General features: G+C 43.0%; 1 protein-coding gene across 7 annotated transcripts in view; it reads left to right on the plus strand.

Moving 5' to 3' along the window:
* FOXP1 (forkhead box P1) overlaps nucleotides 1-16,817 on the plus strand; it is a 610,533-nt gene that overhangs the window by 492,179 nt on the left and 101,537 nt on the right. The gene's annotated exons all lie outside the window — the stretch shown is intronic.

Genomic DNA, 16,817 nt, shown 5'->3' on the forward strand with positions numbered 1-16,817 from the left:
AAAAAAAAAAAAAAAGACTATTCATGTTAATCACAGACAGGACATGCATGAAGAGGAACAGTGACTGTGCTAAAAATGGGAAGGCGAAGAGGATGAGATGGGTAAATGTTTGAGATAAGAAGTTCAGGTGAAATTGAGAAGAAAAACAGTTCAGTCTCAGAGGAAGGGGGACAGAGCATCAGTTATCAGCCCCCGGCCACGTCCTTCACAGTGGCTGGCACTCTGGGCCATGTTGTCTCTGGTGTGAGTGTTTGCCTGTGCTGGTCCAGTAGCTCAGATGCCCTTTCCCATCTTGCCTGCCCAGCTCCTTGGGGCAGAGCATTGCCCTTTAATCTTATTTTAGACTTTTCTTTATCCCTATAGGCTGAGGTCGGAGCTCTTCTTCTCTGATCTCTCTCTGTTTGTATATTTGTTTTTTTAATTTCAGCAAATGCTCAAATAAATGATGGTGATGCCATACTCTGTGTCCTGGAAACACTAGGGGATTTCTCTTCCTTAATTTTTTTTTTTTTTGTTGTTGTTGTTGTTCCTTAATTTGGATAGTTAGGTATTGGAAACTTGGGTGAAAAAATGTTAAAATCAACCCATTTATGTCATTAAACCATGATGCTATTTGGGTGTGAATCCCTCTGGAGCCATGGTGGCTGGGTTCCACCAAAGGCATTTCTTCCTGGAGACAGGCTGTACTGTGAGAAGAAAGCACAAAAATATTGTGAAAACATAGGCTGAACGTACTGTAAGTTAGGTGTCATGTTGGCAAACCTACAGTTAATTGTTCCTAACAGTTATGGCAGAGCTCCTTGTACCATCCCAGGGGATCCTTGAGACCTCAATGTTTAGCAAAACACCAGCTCCTTAACCACATCCAAGTGATGTCCTGGCTGCTGGGGTGGCACACCATGAATCTGGAGGTGTAAGTGGGACTGTGATTTTTGCCTGCTGGGGATGATTCTTGCTCCCATTACCATGCATTTAAAAACAAAAAGCAATGGGTGGCACTATGGCTCAAAGGAATAGGGCACCAGCCCCATTTGCCGGAGGTGGTGGGTTCAAACCCAGCCCTGGCCAAAAACTGCAAAAAAAAAAAAAAAAAAGACACAAAGCAACCAAACGTCTTCTTTCTTGGTTAAGATTGGGTAAAAAAGCTGCTGGTCCATTTGGAGTTAGGATCAAACTCTGCCCAAATCTGGTGTAGTAGGATTTAGTACTAGTACTAGGGTTATTTCTTTCTAACCCTACTAGTACTAGGGTTAGTTCTTTTTATAGATGAGAAAATTGATGCCCATGGAGACTGGTAATTGACCAAAAGTACAGTGCAATCATGAGTAGGAGCTATGGCAGTCTCTCTCCAGAGCCCCATATTAGACTGCCTGCTTGCCTCTTGTGATCAAAGATAAGATAAGCTCATCACCCTGCTGTTTCATCTTTAAATCTTGAGACACTGTGTATTGTTGGGAGGGCTCAGTCACCACCCAGGCCAGGGCATCTGCCCAGTACTCAATAATATGTGTCTCTCTCATTCTCTTATTCTCTCTCCGTCCCCCACCAGTCCCCCTTCTGTCCACCACCACCATGAAGATGAGAGTGTGAGATGCTCCTTAATCAAGAAGTAACTTAAAAGGATGTATGAGCCCTTTATGCCGCTCCCTCAACTCCCTCTTCCGCATTCTTCCAGCCCGGTTGTGGGTTGTCACTGGGGATTCCCTAAAAAGCAAAGAGGCCACCAGAATTTTACCTTTGTATCACTTTAGGTTCCATTCACCCACCCAGTCTGTGACACTTGGTCAATGTTCTCTAAGGGAAGAAAACTGGATGTGCCTCTTCCTTCTCTTACACTCACTGTCCTAGCCTGGTCTCCAGTTTAGCATAGGGGATAAAAACCCCGTCATTCAAGTATCAACTCCCCTCTTACTGTCTGAGTTGTCAGTTAAGTAATATAAGCTCTTAGAGCCTCAGTTTATATATCTGTTGAGTGGGCAAAATAATGCCTACTTGATAGGGTTGTTTGCAAGAGTAGGAGCAATCATGGCAAGTGCTGAGCCCATCACACACTCCCATAAGCATTGCTGCATTTCTCAGCCATCCTGTCACTAGGGACCAGTCCTCCCCTCACTTTCCCTTTCTTTGTCAAACCTTGTGCCAAAGTCCCAGTCCCTGCCCTCTTAAAATCTGTGACTGGCAACTTCTTTTCAGCTTTCTAACACCTCCCTATTCAAGACAGGCTCTGGTCTTTGTTGTCTTTGCTGCTGTCTCAAAGTCTCCTGAGCTCTATAACCAGTCAGTGGAGAGGCTCCCAGGTTAGAAGACTGAGCCCTGGGGAAGAGGCTCTTCACCTCTCAGCTCTTCCATTTACCCACCGAGTGACCTTAGAAGATTCCCCTAACAGCAGCCAATGTAGGAGCATTTGCTAGGGGCTGATGCTTGGCACACCTTGAATAAAGTATTCATACCAGCGCTCTCAAATCACAAAAAAAAAAATTTTAATTGCCCCCCCCCAAAAATAAAAGAAACATCTGTCTATGGCAGTGTTTTTCAACCTTTTTTAAAATCTCATGGCACACTCGAACCTATAGTTAAACTTCTGTGACACACTTAAATTATGTTGATCAAAAAAAAAAAGAGGTTAAAAAAAGGAATATACTTACTGTACTTTGAATTTCTTTCAAAAATAATTAGTGATCTTTAAAATGTTTTAAGGCTCACCAAAGATCCTTTCACAGCACACTAGTTGAAAATCACTAATCTATCATGAGGTGGATAATTGCTCCCACTTTACAGATGAGGAAATGTAGACAAAATGAACTTCATAATTCACTACTTTGCTCATGAGTAGAAATACTGGATTCAAACCCTTATGGCTCCTGCTCCCAAATCCAGGTAACCTTCTCTGTGTGGAGTGCATGAGATTCCTGTTTCATAGCTTGTCATGAGGACGATGAGACAGTACATGGCAGAGCTTTGCAATTTCAGAAGGAAAGGGGCATTGCTGTGGCCACTGTTCTACTGTGAGCCCCAAGCCAGGAAGAGGTCAGGATTAGCTTGAAATGGAGGGAAGGGTTTAAGCAGGGAAGAACAAGTTCGGCGGGTAGTGGGATGGTGAATGGATGAAAAAGGGTGTCAGGGCACAGCTAACCACAGAGCTCTCTGATTTCAAGGGTCTGGCCTGTTGGGTTGTGACATTACATAAATGTGTTCTGACCCATCTCAGAAATTAGACATCCCTGAATTTAATTAAGGTCAATTAGACATTCCTCCCATTGTTCAAACACAATGCCTTGTTTGTTTGAAAAGAGGGAAGCTCTATATGATCCAGAAGCTTCCTGCTTCATCTACTGCTTTTTCCTCGTGAGGGATGAAATGCCATTTGAAATAATAAAAAATAAATAATTGGCCTGTGGACTGAAGTACATTTCTTTCCTTTCCTTTTATTTCCTTTTCGTTTCTTTGTCTTTGATGAGGCAGAATCTCAACTCTGTTGCCCAGCATTGCTCATAGCAACCTCAAACTGGGTCCAAGCAATCCTCCTGCCTCAGCCTCCCAAGTAGCTGATACTCAGGTGCCCACCACAACACCTGGCTAATATTTCTATTTTTGTTAGAGCAGAGAGATGGGGTTTCACTCTTGCTCAGGCTGGTCTTGAACTCCTAGCTCAAGTGAGTTGAAGGAATCCTCTCACCCTGGCCTCCCAAAGTGCTAGAATTACAGGTATAGGCCACCACACCTGGTCTAGACTACATTTCTTTATATGTTTTCTCAAAACACATATGCAAAAGGGGTCTGATATCTGTGTGATACTATTTCTTCCAAATGTCCCTCGCAGCCTAACCCTTTAGTTGTGGCTTCAACCTGAAATAGAAGAGAAACCCCCACGAGTAGCCACCTACTGCATACAACTGTCCATTTGCATTTCTCCTTTCCCATATGGAATTGATGGAAGCAGGCAGTGGCTGGGAAGGTTGGGCAGAGTAGTCAGGAATCTTTTTGGTGGAAGGAGGCATGGTTGGAAAATAAAAACTGAGGTGGTTAAAGAAGGGCAACAACATCACAAGCACACACTGTTTGGAAGTCAGGTCGTTTGAGAGGCTTTATCTGCCAACTTAACTGAATTTCCTAAAGCATGTATGTGATTTATGCTGTGGACCACACATTGTTGATACTTCACAAGGTTTATGACATAGAGACGATCTCAGTGAGAGTTTTGGGTTGTTTCCCCCAATTTTGTTGTTGTTGTTGTTTTCTGATTTGCTATTGACATAATAGTCTTCAAGATTCCTGAGCTCTAAGATCCTGCTTATAGCCAGGTGGGGTGGGTAGATTGCTTACACTTAGGAGTTTGAGACCAGCCTGAGCAAGAGGGAGACCCAGTCCTTAAAAGTAGCAGGTTGTGGCAAGTGACCGTGTAGTCAACATCTATTTGGGAGGCTAAGGTAAAAGGATTGCTTGAGCTTAAGAGTTGGGGGTTGCTGTGAGCCATGGCGTTCTCCCCAGAGTAACAGAGGGAGACTCTGTCTTAAAAAAAAAAAAAAAATACTGCTTGTACTTTTTAACCATACTTCTGGTAGTTTTATGTGGGACCTTAATTGTAAGCAGAAAATACCTAGAGATGAGTCCTTTCCTAGTATAAAGTGTGCAACTGGTACATGACAAACATTTAATGATAAATGTTTTTGTTCTTAAAGAAACCATATAGGATCTCATCCATCTTTATCTGTAGGTGAACCATATACGCTCAGAGAGGTGAAGTGACTTGCCCACAATCACACTGTTAATTCATGATAAAATCATTACTGGAACCCTATGTCGTAGCCAGTACTTGTGGGTAATCTCAGGGTTAAAACAGATGCTTGAGGCCACTTGGGATGGGAAGAGATCTGCCTACCCCTTTCCTGGCCTGTTGGATGAGTCCCAGAAATTGGCACTGTTCAGAAACTACTTGAGTCTTCAAAGAATAGGAAGTGGAGACCCAGGGTTGCCCACCTGGATTCCTGTTTCAAGTTCCGTTCCGGAGTTCTTACTGGCATCCTCTCTTCTCAGCCCCCTTTTCTGCCTCCCCCCCACCCCCTAACCCGGCCTCATAACTTCTTTTCCTAGAAAACAAGATTAGATCTTTGGACTTTTACATAGTCACTCTTAAAAGGTAGAGTGACTGTATGTGTGTAATTGGCAATTATTAAAGAAAGAAAAGCAAGCCATAGAGAGCCATAGGGCCCCAGAAACTGTTTTCTGTGTAGCAGTTTCTATGCCACACAGCGTGGAAGGCAATTACCTTTGGAGGGGATTCCACAGTCCTGTGCGGGCTTCCCCGGTGTAAGATTTATTGTTGGCTGGATTGGGTGTTCTTTATAAGAGCATTTACTCGGCATCTAAAGCGCTGTCAAGAGTGCTACTTCCTGAATGCTTTTGAGGTTGCAACTGCTAAGCTTCATTTTCCCGTCTTGGAGATATATTTTTGAAATGGTATGCAGGGATTTGTACAGGCCCTGTGCTTCCCATTGACGCTGACAGGAGTTGTGCTGTTAAACCCCGGCGTGCTGCTGCGGAAATTTACCCCCTAACGCCCAGAGCCCTCCGCCAGTGGAGAGTCGGGCTGCACGTGGGGAGGGTTCCTGTGGCGGGGACAGGCCTGGGAGTCCATCCCGTTGTTTGCTATGAGCTCTGCCAACTAATCAGTCTCAAAGTTAACTGTTTTTGTATTAAACAAAAGGATAGGCCGTGGCTCTTCCTTTGCGGCATTTTTTTTCCTCCTCTCTTTTTATGGATCTTAGAAGAAGACTTGGACTGCGAGTTAGCTAAATATACTATATCATGAAACCTTAGGGACCACTGAAATGGGAACAGTGGACCATTATTGCTAAGAAGGTGTTTTATTGAAAATGCGCCGACTTGCTTTCCCCAGAGGGTGAGCAAGAGAAGGCAGAATGCCCAGCAGTGATACAGGTTGTTCTCCCAGGCAGGCTAAAATGGAGAGTTTGGCACTCTGGCGCTGGGAGTGAGCAGGCAGTAGAATAGACAAATGTGCATTTTTGCATTAAAAATCCCATATTTCACGTGGGGCACCCCTCCCTCCCCCGTTGTGTTTAAATGTCTTAATTTATATATTCCAGTTAATAGTTCATTACATGTCCTTTCTCTGTCTGGCTGTTAAAAGTTATCTTTTGAATAAGCAGAGGTAGTCAAAATTTCCTAATCCTGGCAAGCTTACCAGCAGAGGGCAGGCGTAAAGAAGGTTTTTGACACGAGGGTGTGTCAACCTAGGGTCAGAGGAGGGTGGTGGAGCATGGGAGGCAGATCGGTGAGCATTGTTTGGAGGGCAGGGTGGAATACGCCGCCTTCGCCCCTCTGCAGGTCTCTGGGAAAGCTGACTATACTAAATAAAGGTGGTCAGTTGCCTGTATCTGATACTCAGCGATTTCTATACAATTAAACGTTAAAAAAAATTGTAATTTCCCCATCTTTCTTTTCCTCTGTGGTGTCCTAATTCTGATTATGCTTCAAGTCAAGGGCGCCTGTGAGTGCGCCCTAAAATGCTGTTATTCTAAAGGGAAATAGCGAATCACTGGGGTAGCAGGAGTGATTCCCCCCGCCCTCGGTATCTGCAGGATAAAGCTCTATGGGACATGCTCGCTTGCCCCCAGACATGTACCTTTGGAAGAACTTTGCACGCTTCAGTGTAATCTGTCCTCACCTCATGGCAGAAGCAGTCCAGTAAATTTTACATTATGTTAAAAACGAGGGATTATAGTTCTGTCATAATGAGAAAAAGCAATTTATTGTTGGCGTTTAGATGCCCCTTAGGAAAGGATGTTGCCACTTTCTGCCTGTCATTTTGTTTACCTGTGCTGTTTGATGAATGTCTTCATAGTTAGGGTGAGAGAGATTTTTTTTTTTTTTTTGGTCAACGTTTTCTGTAGTTCATGTATATGTGCTATTTAGAAGTCACCAGAATGTTATTTGTGCTGTGTATGTATGCGATTACTACAAAAGTTTTGAGACAGACCGTGCTATGGTCCATTATTTCACTTCCAAGAAACCGCGTGGACGGTGTCCTTCCTGATTCACCTGTGCCGGTTCCAACTTGCTCCGCTTGGCAGGGTTGCTGGGAGGGCTTCATGTGTTTCCATCCATGTGGATTTTCTGTTTCTTTGAGTTTTGTAATCTCAAAACTTTTGTAATGATCCACATACAAATTAACCAGAACCACTGGCATTATAAAATATTACATGAAGTGAGGACACAAATGGCAATTTGGAGGGTGTCATAAACAGGAATTTAAACTCTGGTGGAACAGTGAGTACTCGGTCTTTCCCTTGGCCAAACCAGCAGGCACAGAAGCAGCACATCGCAGTTAGCTTCATCGTCAACATAGACATAACATGACATAAACAATGTGGATAGGGAAGTAACTTCTTTAGCTCCCTGTAGGTAGCTGATGTATTTATATATACCTTTAAGTAAAACCACTGTCTAAATCAAGGTGGAATGGTGGTTCCTTGGAGATAAATACCTAAATCTCAGGAATGAGGCACTGCTGTTGCAGTTTAGTAACTTGAATTGACTCTCCCATTGGCTGTCTTTGTTTTTTTGTTTTGTTTTGCTTGTTTGTTTTTGAGATAGAGTCTCACTTTGTCGCCCTTCAGCCTTCCTAGAGCGCTGTGGCGGCATTGCTCACAGCAACCTCAAACTCCTGGGCTTCAGTAATCTTCCTGCCTCAGCCTCCCGAGGAGGAGTGCACACCTGGCTAGTTTTAGAGACAAGGTCTCCCTCTTGCTCAGGCTGGTCTAAAGCAGTCCACCACCGTGGCCTCCCAGAGTGCTAGTGATTGGCAGTTTTTGGAGAAAGAAAGTAGTCCTTCTGGAGAAGCCACCAAACACAAGAGCAGGACAGGGGCCCCTACATTTAGTATTCTTGTTGCTTCTGCTTTTTCTTTTTAGCAGGAGAATCAGTTGGTTGAATCTCTTTTAAGTTTGTCATTTCAGAATATATCCTGCATAATCCACTAATTTTTTTTTTTTTTTGAGACAGCATCTCCAGCTGTTGCCCTGGGTAGACTGGTATGGTGTCACAGCTCACAGCAACCTCACACTCTTGGGCTCAAGTCGTTCTTTTGCCTCAGCCTCCCAAGGTGCCTGCCACAATGCCCAGCTGTTTTTTAGAGACAGGGTCTTACTCTTACTCAGGCTGGTCTCAAACCTCGAGCTTAAGCTGTCCACCTGCCTTTGCCTCCCAGAGGCTGGATTACAGGTGTGAGCTACCACTCTGGGTGGAGACTATGTCCTGCATAATCCACTAAATTAATTGGAATAGGGAAAGGGAATAGGTGTTGTTTCTAACTGAATTAAGGTTTTGGTCTCTCATCGTGCAGCTGATTTTTTCACCCATCCTTTGGTCCTTTCTGGTGTTATTCCAAGCAGCTTCTAGCAAAGCAGACCCTCATTTGGAGCTGAAGACCATGTGGTCTGGGGACCATTGCTGCGTCTGCTTCACTGCTGGGCCATTTATCCATGTGTGGCCTGACGAGATGCTCCTTCTGACTCTTGGCTTAATACATCTTATCTCCATTCTCAGCTCTGAATGAGCAGTAAGACCTTTCACTTTCCTCTGTATTCAAGGCTAAGGCTCAGCAGAACCAAATATAATACATGATTTTAGTCCCAGGAGTGTTATTTGGTGGTTAGAGTTTGGTGTGGGATCATAGTAATCTGTTCTTAAGTGCACAGCCAGCTGCACAATGGACTCATTTAGCAACTGACAGGTTTCTTAATATGTGGTGTTTGAACAAGAGCTGTATCTGTTGTGGGTGTTAGGATGTGGGCATCAGAAAATATTTTTAAGTATGGTATTTAGCATTTCCTTCACTCTTCCTTAAACATTAACCATCCATTCTCCCCTACCCCGTGTACATGTCATATTATCATGACCTCCTTTTTATAACTATCCAGATCTTCTTCCCCCTTGTGGGTCTGTAGTGCTGGGCATGTTTGATTCTTGGGAGAAAAAGAAAATCACTTTACCTTTCCAAACATCAGTTTCCTTCTCTGTAAGATGCTGATTGAAATTTTTGCTCAAGTTATGACGGCTGCATGAGACACTGTCACTGATAGCCCATTTTTAAGTACTCACAACCCTGCCTTTCCAGAATGACCGGGCACTCAATGTTAATGAATAAATGGCTTTAACTAAGTCTTCTATATTGTCCTCCAGCCACGGAATGTTCCAATTCTTAAACACAGGAGCACAGGAGGGGATCCTGAGAGTTGAGAATTAACCAAAATGTCCTGGACATAGGCAGTTTATCCAGGGTTATCACTGATGGTATATTTCTTTGCCTGGAAGTAGTGTCTTAGTCACCTTGTCATCTGACTGGGGAGAGGGTGGGATGGGCTCCAGGTGGCTTCTAAGTTAGTGTGCTAAGCCATTTTCCTGTCCCTATTGTCACTTCCCCCTTATCCAAACCATCAGCCTTTAAGCACCACCTCCCCAAGGGGCCTTCCCAGACTTCTATTGGTAGTCATCTCCTCCTCTGTGGTCCCATGGGACTTAGAGCCACTACCATGCAATTGAGTACTTGAGTAACCACTGCATTGCATCACTCTCTAATTATTTTGTGTAAGACTTGTCTCCACAGCTGGGTCATAAGCGTCTGTAATGTTTTTGTTTGTTTGCTTGTTTATTATTTGTTTTGATGCTCCTGGAGACGATTAGCTGATAAACACTAAGAGGCAGAGGAGTTAGCCCAGCTTGTAAAAGCATGCACAGATTTTATGGATGCCTGTGAGAAACTTAGCTTAAAAAAAAATTGCTTATCGGAAGGAACCCCAATTTTGTTCGCAAACATTAAATCTCAAATTAATTTTAATAGTTTGAAAAAAAAAAAAACACGTGTGTATTTTGAAATGACCATTTCCACTTTCTCCCTGTGCCTGGGTTGGAGAGAACTTCCTTTATTTTTATTTCCTGCCTTTGGGGTTCTGCCAGCCCTTCTGGAAGGAGCGTCTTGTCTCTTTAAGAGTCAGAACTCTACTGATTCAGGGGACCTTTTGGCAGATTTAAGGCCCTTCTCCTCCCCAAAAAGAACACCCTTGGTTCTCTACTGAATATTCATGAGAGGGTGGGGTCACAAAATGTGACCTGAAAAAAAAGTCTTAATAAATTTATTATCCGACACAAAAACATTTCAGGCTGGAGAGCGATCTGCATATACCCATCTAATCATATACCCACCTGATCATACGTTGGTGGTCAGTCGGGGTTTTTTGTCTCTTTTGCAGCCAGATTAATTGTCTGCTCTCTGCTAACCTTGTTGAAATTCAGGCATTTGCTTGATTGGAAATATTATCAGTATGCTTTCTGGTTTGTAGTAACCTGCATTTAATTCTGTTCAAATCGAAAACTAAAGTAAAACTCTTGGAATTTCTGGGTTAGGCTTTGTTGCTCCCCGCCCCCCCCCCTTTTTTCCCAGTTGACAGAAAAATAGGTAATCATTGCTGTCACTACTTTTTTCCTCAAATATTTTGAGAAAAAGTATAAAAATTCTAGTTTTTTTGTCTAAAAAAAAAAAAAAAGAAAAGTACAGGCCAGAAAGTTTTTCCTCTAAGTTTGAAGATGGTAAAGAGGTGATTTCTGGAGCTGCCGAAATTGACTAGATTAACCTGGCACTTAAATCGTGGCAGCTGAGCCAACAAAGTTTAGCATATTGGTGCCAAAAAAAAAAAAAAAAAAAAAAAAACACTTCTCAGCTTCCAGTTGCATTGAAGGGCAGTGACGATTTCTAATAGAGAAGGTCTTCCTAAAATGCTTACGGAGAGTAGCTTTTGTTGTTGCTGTTGTATAAATAAGAAAGGAATTTAAAGAATTGTTTCTTAGCAAACGTGTGGCTGACGCTTTGTCCCGCAGCTGTCGTTCTAGAGGGGAAGTAGCTGGGTTCGGCGACGAGGCACGTTTGGTGGTTATTTATTTCAACCCCATGTCGGGTTAGTTTTCCTCTGTGCGCACCAGCACACTTAGACAAGCCCGACTCTGGAAAAGAGACGGGTGTAGGGAGGCTAAGGCTCGGTGGAAGCACCGACGTGGAGCCAAAGTTCTCCTCCCGAGGCCGTTTTCGAGGAAAGCGCTTCTGTGCGCTGCCTTAGAGCCCCGCATCCCCTTCCGATTCTCAACAGTTGCTCCGAGCAGTCGGTCGGGTTTGCGCCGCGGGCGCGGGTCCCCCGCCTCTGCCGCTCGGGTTTCTCGGAAAGGTTAGGACAACTCTTTGTCAGTTTCGAAGACGAAACTAACAGCCCAGCCAGCCCGGAGCCCCGAACCGGCAGCCCGGGGCCGGAGGGAAGGGATGCTCGCGGCGCCCGGCCGCCCAGCCGTCAGCCAGAGGCGGGTCACAGGGTTAACAGCTATTAAGTGGAGTTGCTCTCGAGACAAAAGCAGGGTTTCAGCCGAGCGTGATTTCACCTGCCGCGCGGAGGGGGCCGGGGCGCGCGGCGCGGGGCGCGGGCCGCGGAGCCCATTGTGTGGGGCGCGGCGCGGCGCGGGGTGTTTAGAGGCGGGTTGTGATTGGTGGAGCAGGGCGGGGCGGGTGGGCGCGGCGCGGCGCGTCTTGTCAGCCCGCGAGCCGGAGCGCCCCTGCGCGCGTGCAGTCCGCCTGCACGCCGAGGCCGCCGGACCCCAGCCCGGCCCGCGCCGGCGCCCCGAGCCCGGCTCCGCGCGCTGGCGGCTACATGGAGAGTGTCAGGTTGGTCCTCGCGATTGATCTTTGCCGTTTCGCTCTCCTTCCCCGGGCTCCGCCGGGGCCGGCTTCCTGGGGCCTCACTGGGGAAGGCAGGAGCGCCCGAGGGTTCTGAAGTTGAGTCTTTTAAAATTAATAATAATAATCGCTGTTTACCAACTTGGGTAGGAGTTGCGATCTGGAAGTGGAGGCGGGGAGGGAGTGCGGGGGTGAGAAGAAGGCGCTACAGGCCTGTGGGTCCTGGAGAGAGATCGCCCCCCCTTGCGCTCTCTGGCTCTCTCTTTTTTTAATGTTCCTGGGTGGGGTGTAGTTGAGAGTTGGAGGAAGTCCTGGTTGTGTGTTTCTCTGTCTCTCTCTCTCTCTTTTTCGTTTGCGATTCATTTTCTGCTGGTCTGGCCTTCACGCAGCCACTTTGGTGAAGCCCTCGCCGTCACTCCAGTCGGGGGACGTATCTGGGGTGTGATTTATGTCACTTTCAGAGCGTGTGAAATATACAAGGAGCCTTCAATCTCAGTGTAACCGGTGTGGATGTTTCTTTGCGTCTGATAGTTTGTTTCTATATCTGTCTAGGCTATTTTCAGCTTAGCTGTTCAAATTCAAGGAGTTCACACACAGTAAAGGGGGAGGGGAAAGACGAAGCCCCACACCGAAGCTTGCGGCGGGCGGGCGTGCGGAACTCTCGGGCAGGTTGGGGATTCTAAGCCTCTGTTGCATTACTTTGCTGGTTAATTAAGTAGCAAGCGCGGCTTTGGCTTTGGACGTGCTGGCGACTGAGGAATTGCCACGGGGTACTCCCATCTGAGCCGACACTGAGTATAGCTAACTCAACTGTCAGAACTGCATGAAAGACGGCCAGTGGAAACGGGACTTTTCCTCCCCCTCCCTGGTATGGTGATGGGAAGCATAGGACCTTTAGGAAGTGGGTGGCAAAGTTTTAGAGCGAAGTACGTATAGACTCTTCCTCTTTGGTATTAACTCCTTCGAGGCCTGCCAGCTATAAGTAAAATATCTTAATAATTTTTTATAAACAAACCAAATGTTCTAATCAAGCCTATTTAAAAATGCAAATCACCTAATTTCCACAGATTCCAACATTCTAAAAGTGACACATTTGGGGGAAAAATTAAGCCTGATAACAGGAAATGTGAATCATACTATCAATGACTAATCTGCTTAAGAAAAAAATAAGTTACATTTATTTTATCGTTAGGAAGTCAGTGTTAGAGAAACCGATTTTTTTTAAGCTTTAAAGCAAGTGACATTTTTATTTTAGAAGCAACTCTAGTTTGCTTTTTTGTTTGTTTGTAATAGATTTTTCCAAGAGGAATGTGTATGTGCAGTCAGAGGTGGTTTATGTGGTAAGGTACTTAGGCTGGCGTATCAGTGCCAAAGACCTGGAACATGATCACATTAAGATTCTAATTTAGGGTTTGATGTGTTGCTGTTATTGTTGTTTAAAAGAATATAAAGTTTTCTTGACTGTTGGGACTCATTACTGCTAAGTAAACCAAATGAAGACAGAAGCACATTCTCTTAATTGATACCCTTTGCATAAATCGAAAAAAGGTCTCTATTTTATGTGATTCTTTGTAGCTGCCTTACACATTTCAGTGAAAAGTGTGTAAAAATGAAACCAAAATACAGACTGACGACCCAGAGACATTGGCTTACTCTAGAATGTGATAGAGCTGAACTGAAAACGCACTGGCCTGACACTTGATAATCAAAGTTGATTTATTGTTCATTAGTACTGCATTAGCCCTTTCAGGCAAGACAGTTATTTGTGTAGGGGCCTGTCAAGAGTGAGACTGCAAGCACCTGTCATCTCTAAGGCATGAGATAAGCAACCAGATATTAAGATGATGCAAATAAAAATACATTTGACTAGGTAAAGGGCCACACACTCATAAATTTCTTCTTAAAAAAAAAAAGCATAGGTCCATACCAGTCTATAAAAAAGAAATCTATTAAAGGTTTTTTTTTTTTCTCTCTTAAGACCTGAAGTAGAATGAAACTAATAGGCTTTGTATGTATTCACTTGTTTGCCTTAAGAACTTTCTTTCCTGCCCAAGTGTGTGGCTTATCTTGACAAAAAGTTGGTCAGTTAAGAAAATGAGAAGCATGACATGTCAATTATTTAATCAGAATAATTCAAGGAAGGTAGGTTCTCTGCGTTGTGTTTTTTAATAAACATGTTTCATTAAATGAAACTTGTAAGCATGGGTTGCTTATATGAAAATGTGGTGACATCATTGCTAAGCTATGATAATGTACACTAATAATGTGAACTGCGTTTTCTGCAACATATTTCACTCTCAATTTTTTTCCTCCCTCCCTGAAAGGGAGTGATCTCATGACATATAATAGAGAATAACCTAAGTGTCAAAAGAAAACAAAATTAGTGAACTTTTGTCTGCAGCCATAGAAATGCGGATTAACTCATATTTTTCCAGGGATGGGATGGTAACATTCTGCATGAGGATATATAGTATATTGTCTTCTCTGAATTTTCATTTGACAGGGATTTTAGAGGCTGTGATCTTAATTAAATCTCAACTAGCTGAAATAATGCATCTAAAGGCATGCAGTGTTGCGTAACCTTGCTCAGTTGGTAAACCATAAATCATCAGAAAGCTTATGATAGGAATGGTTGGTTTGAATTTTTTTTTGTTTGCAGTTAAATGTACCTTATAAAACAAAACCTCACCATCGCTGCCTTGCATTTGCACGCTGTCAGGACCTGTCACTTGAGAAAGATAAACTCTTTTTATGACACTGACCAGTTCTACAACTTTTCAGCCAACCTCCACACAATTGGAAGATACAGTGAAAATAAAATGCAGATTAATTAAAAGGAATGAGACTGTGCATTTGTCTTGGCTTATGTGGCAGAAGTATTGTTTGAGTCACCATGTTTCTGAGACAATCAGGAGAGAATGTTGTGACCAGCTTATCAGGTTTATACTAAAATTTGAGCACAATTTGAATTGGCAAAAGGAGACTTGGAGGAATTTATTTTATTATGTGGTTGAGTTGTGAATGGTCATCACTAAAGAGAACCTTGAGACCTTGTTCTTTGTGACTGGGAAAATAAAATGGCTCAGTTAGAATCCACTTCATGTAGTTCATTGTGGTTTATAAACGGGGTAATGCAGCAACAGTTGACCAGAGAAGGCTGGAGTAAATAAATAAATCCATAAATACGTGTTTTGTGTATGTTACATGTTAAAAAGGCTCACTTTTAGTGACAAGGATTTATAATCATTAAATAGCTTTATTAACTGTGTAGGTTTTATAAATTCTAGTGCTTGGAGGTACTGGATTATTTACTTTTAGTGCCTTTTAAGCAGATATTTTTAACTGCTGCAATTTTTGGTTTACATGTGTTGGCTTCAGGAGAAGCAGCTACCTACATACAAAAATTAAGAATGCTATCTTGTGACAGCTTAATTTCATATATCTCTGCACATAATATTTCCTGTAAGACTAGGAGTTAAAAAAAACATTGCTGATGAGCTGTAGATCTCTTGGGGCAAAGGAGCAGGGCTTTATGTGTACCTGTATGGCTAGATTTGGGGATACTCTTAACTCCATGAGATAAATTTGATGTTTAGTAAAAGGTTTGTTTTACTGGAAGCAGCATATTTCTGGACACTTGTTTTAATCATTTCTGAGTGTGCAGTATTCTTCCCCCCCCCCCAAAAAAAAGGCATTCTGCATTCGGCTTTATTTTGTTTCATTTAAAAAAGAAAACTCAGATAGCTCTTAGCTGAACAATCTCGGGGAAGATTTGTGGGGACTTGCATTATTGAGAAGAGCGAACATGGGCCAGTACTTTCAGTAGGAAATAATCTCTGACTCCCTATTCCAACCTGGCAATCGTTTAAGGAGAAATTAATTTAGAATGAGAAAAACGAATACTGAACACATGCGTTGTGCCTCATTTTCACATCCAGTTAAAAGCAACTAATCAATGAAGATGCAGCCTAAATGTTAGGGTGAGCTTTTTAGAATGTCTTGGTATCATGTTTTAATTTCTAAGCTTTATCTTGCCCTTAAATCTGAAACATCATTGTTCAAATAACTGAGAACAAGGTAAATCAACAACATCAAAAAGGTCGGCTCCTGTGATTTCTCCAGGGCTTGTTATTTTGTACTTCCCAATTCTATTTGATGTCTTGACAAAACAAGATGACACAGGGGAGAATACATTAAATTTTGATTTTTTTCCATCTAACCTGTTACAGTTGTGGCAGCCTAATTTCTTTTACTTTTTCCTGAAGATGGCTTTTTGTACAGTTACTCTAATTGTCACACCACTTCATGAGGCAGGCCTGCCCGGGTTTCCCACTTGCCTTGATTTTTACGAGGCATTTTTGAAGATATTTTGACCTTTAACATATTGGGAAGCTTTTGGTTGGGCTTTGTCTTCATTAGAAATAAATCACTGAATGGTGAAATTGTCAAAGAAGCAACTGATGTTTTCTCATTAGAATCTCATTTGCACCCCTAAGCTTAACTGTGATGGATAAGGTGAAGGTGTTGGAAATAGGCGTGAGAAACTGCACAATTTAAGAATTTTAAAAGTTGTAATTTTTTTTAAAAAGTGATTGCACCCTAACTAAGGCCTTATAAAACTTTGGAATGATCTAATTTTGGCCTACCTCTATGTTTAAATTCAATTACAGTCCTTCCCCCCTCATTAATATAGAAAAAAATACATATTTGAAGTTTAGCTCCCTATGAAATTTTCTTTGCTGGTTAAAGCATGAAGAAAGCAGAACTGTAAATTTAATTCTTAGTCTTAGAAGAATCTTTCTTTGACAAAAGCTAAACAGTTTATTTTCCTTTATTTAACAGTAACCATTGACCTAAAACTGTATCTGTAAGTTATCTTTACTTGCTATAATCATACACATTTCTCAAATAGGATTGATACAGTTGCTGTTCATTATTTTTGGATAATGCTTTAAGAGAACTTATTGAACCAAGACCTCTCCCCCCCCCCCCTCCCCCCCCCCCCCCCCCCCCACTTCAAGAACTAAAGATCTGTGGATAGAATCTTTTCTTAGGTACCTTTTTGGAGTAGTTCACCCCTTCT

This window comes from Otolemur garnettii, unplaced genomic scaffold, assembly GCF_000181295.1.
Source record: "Otolemur garnettii isolate 467f Iridium unplaced genomic scaffold, OtoGar3 scaffold00015, whole genome shotgun sequence".
NCBI classification, from domain to species: domain Eukaryota; kingdom Metazoa; phylum Chordata; class Mammalia; order Primates; family Galagidae; genus Otolemur; species Otolemur garnettii.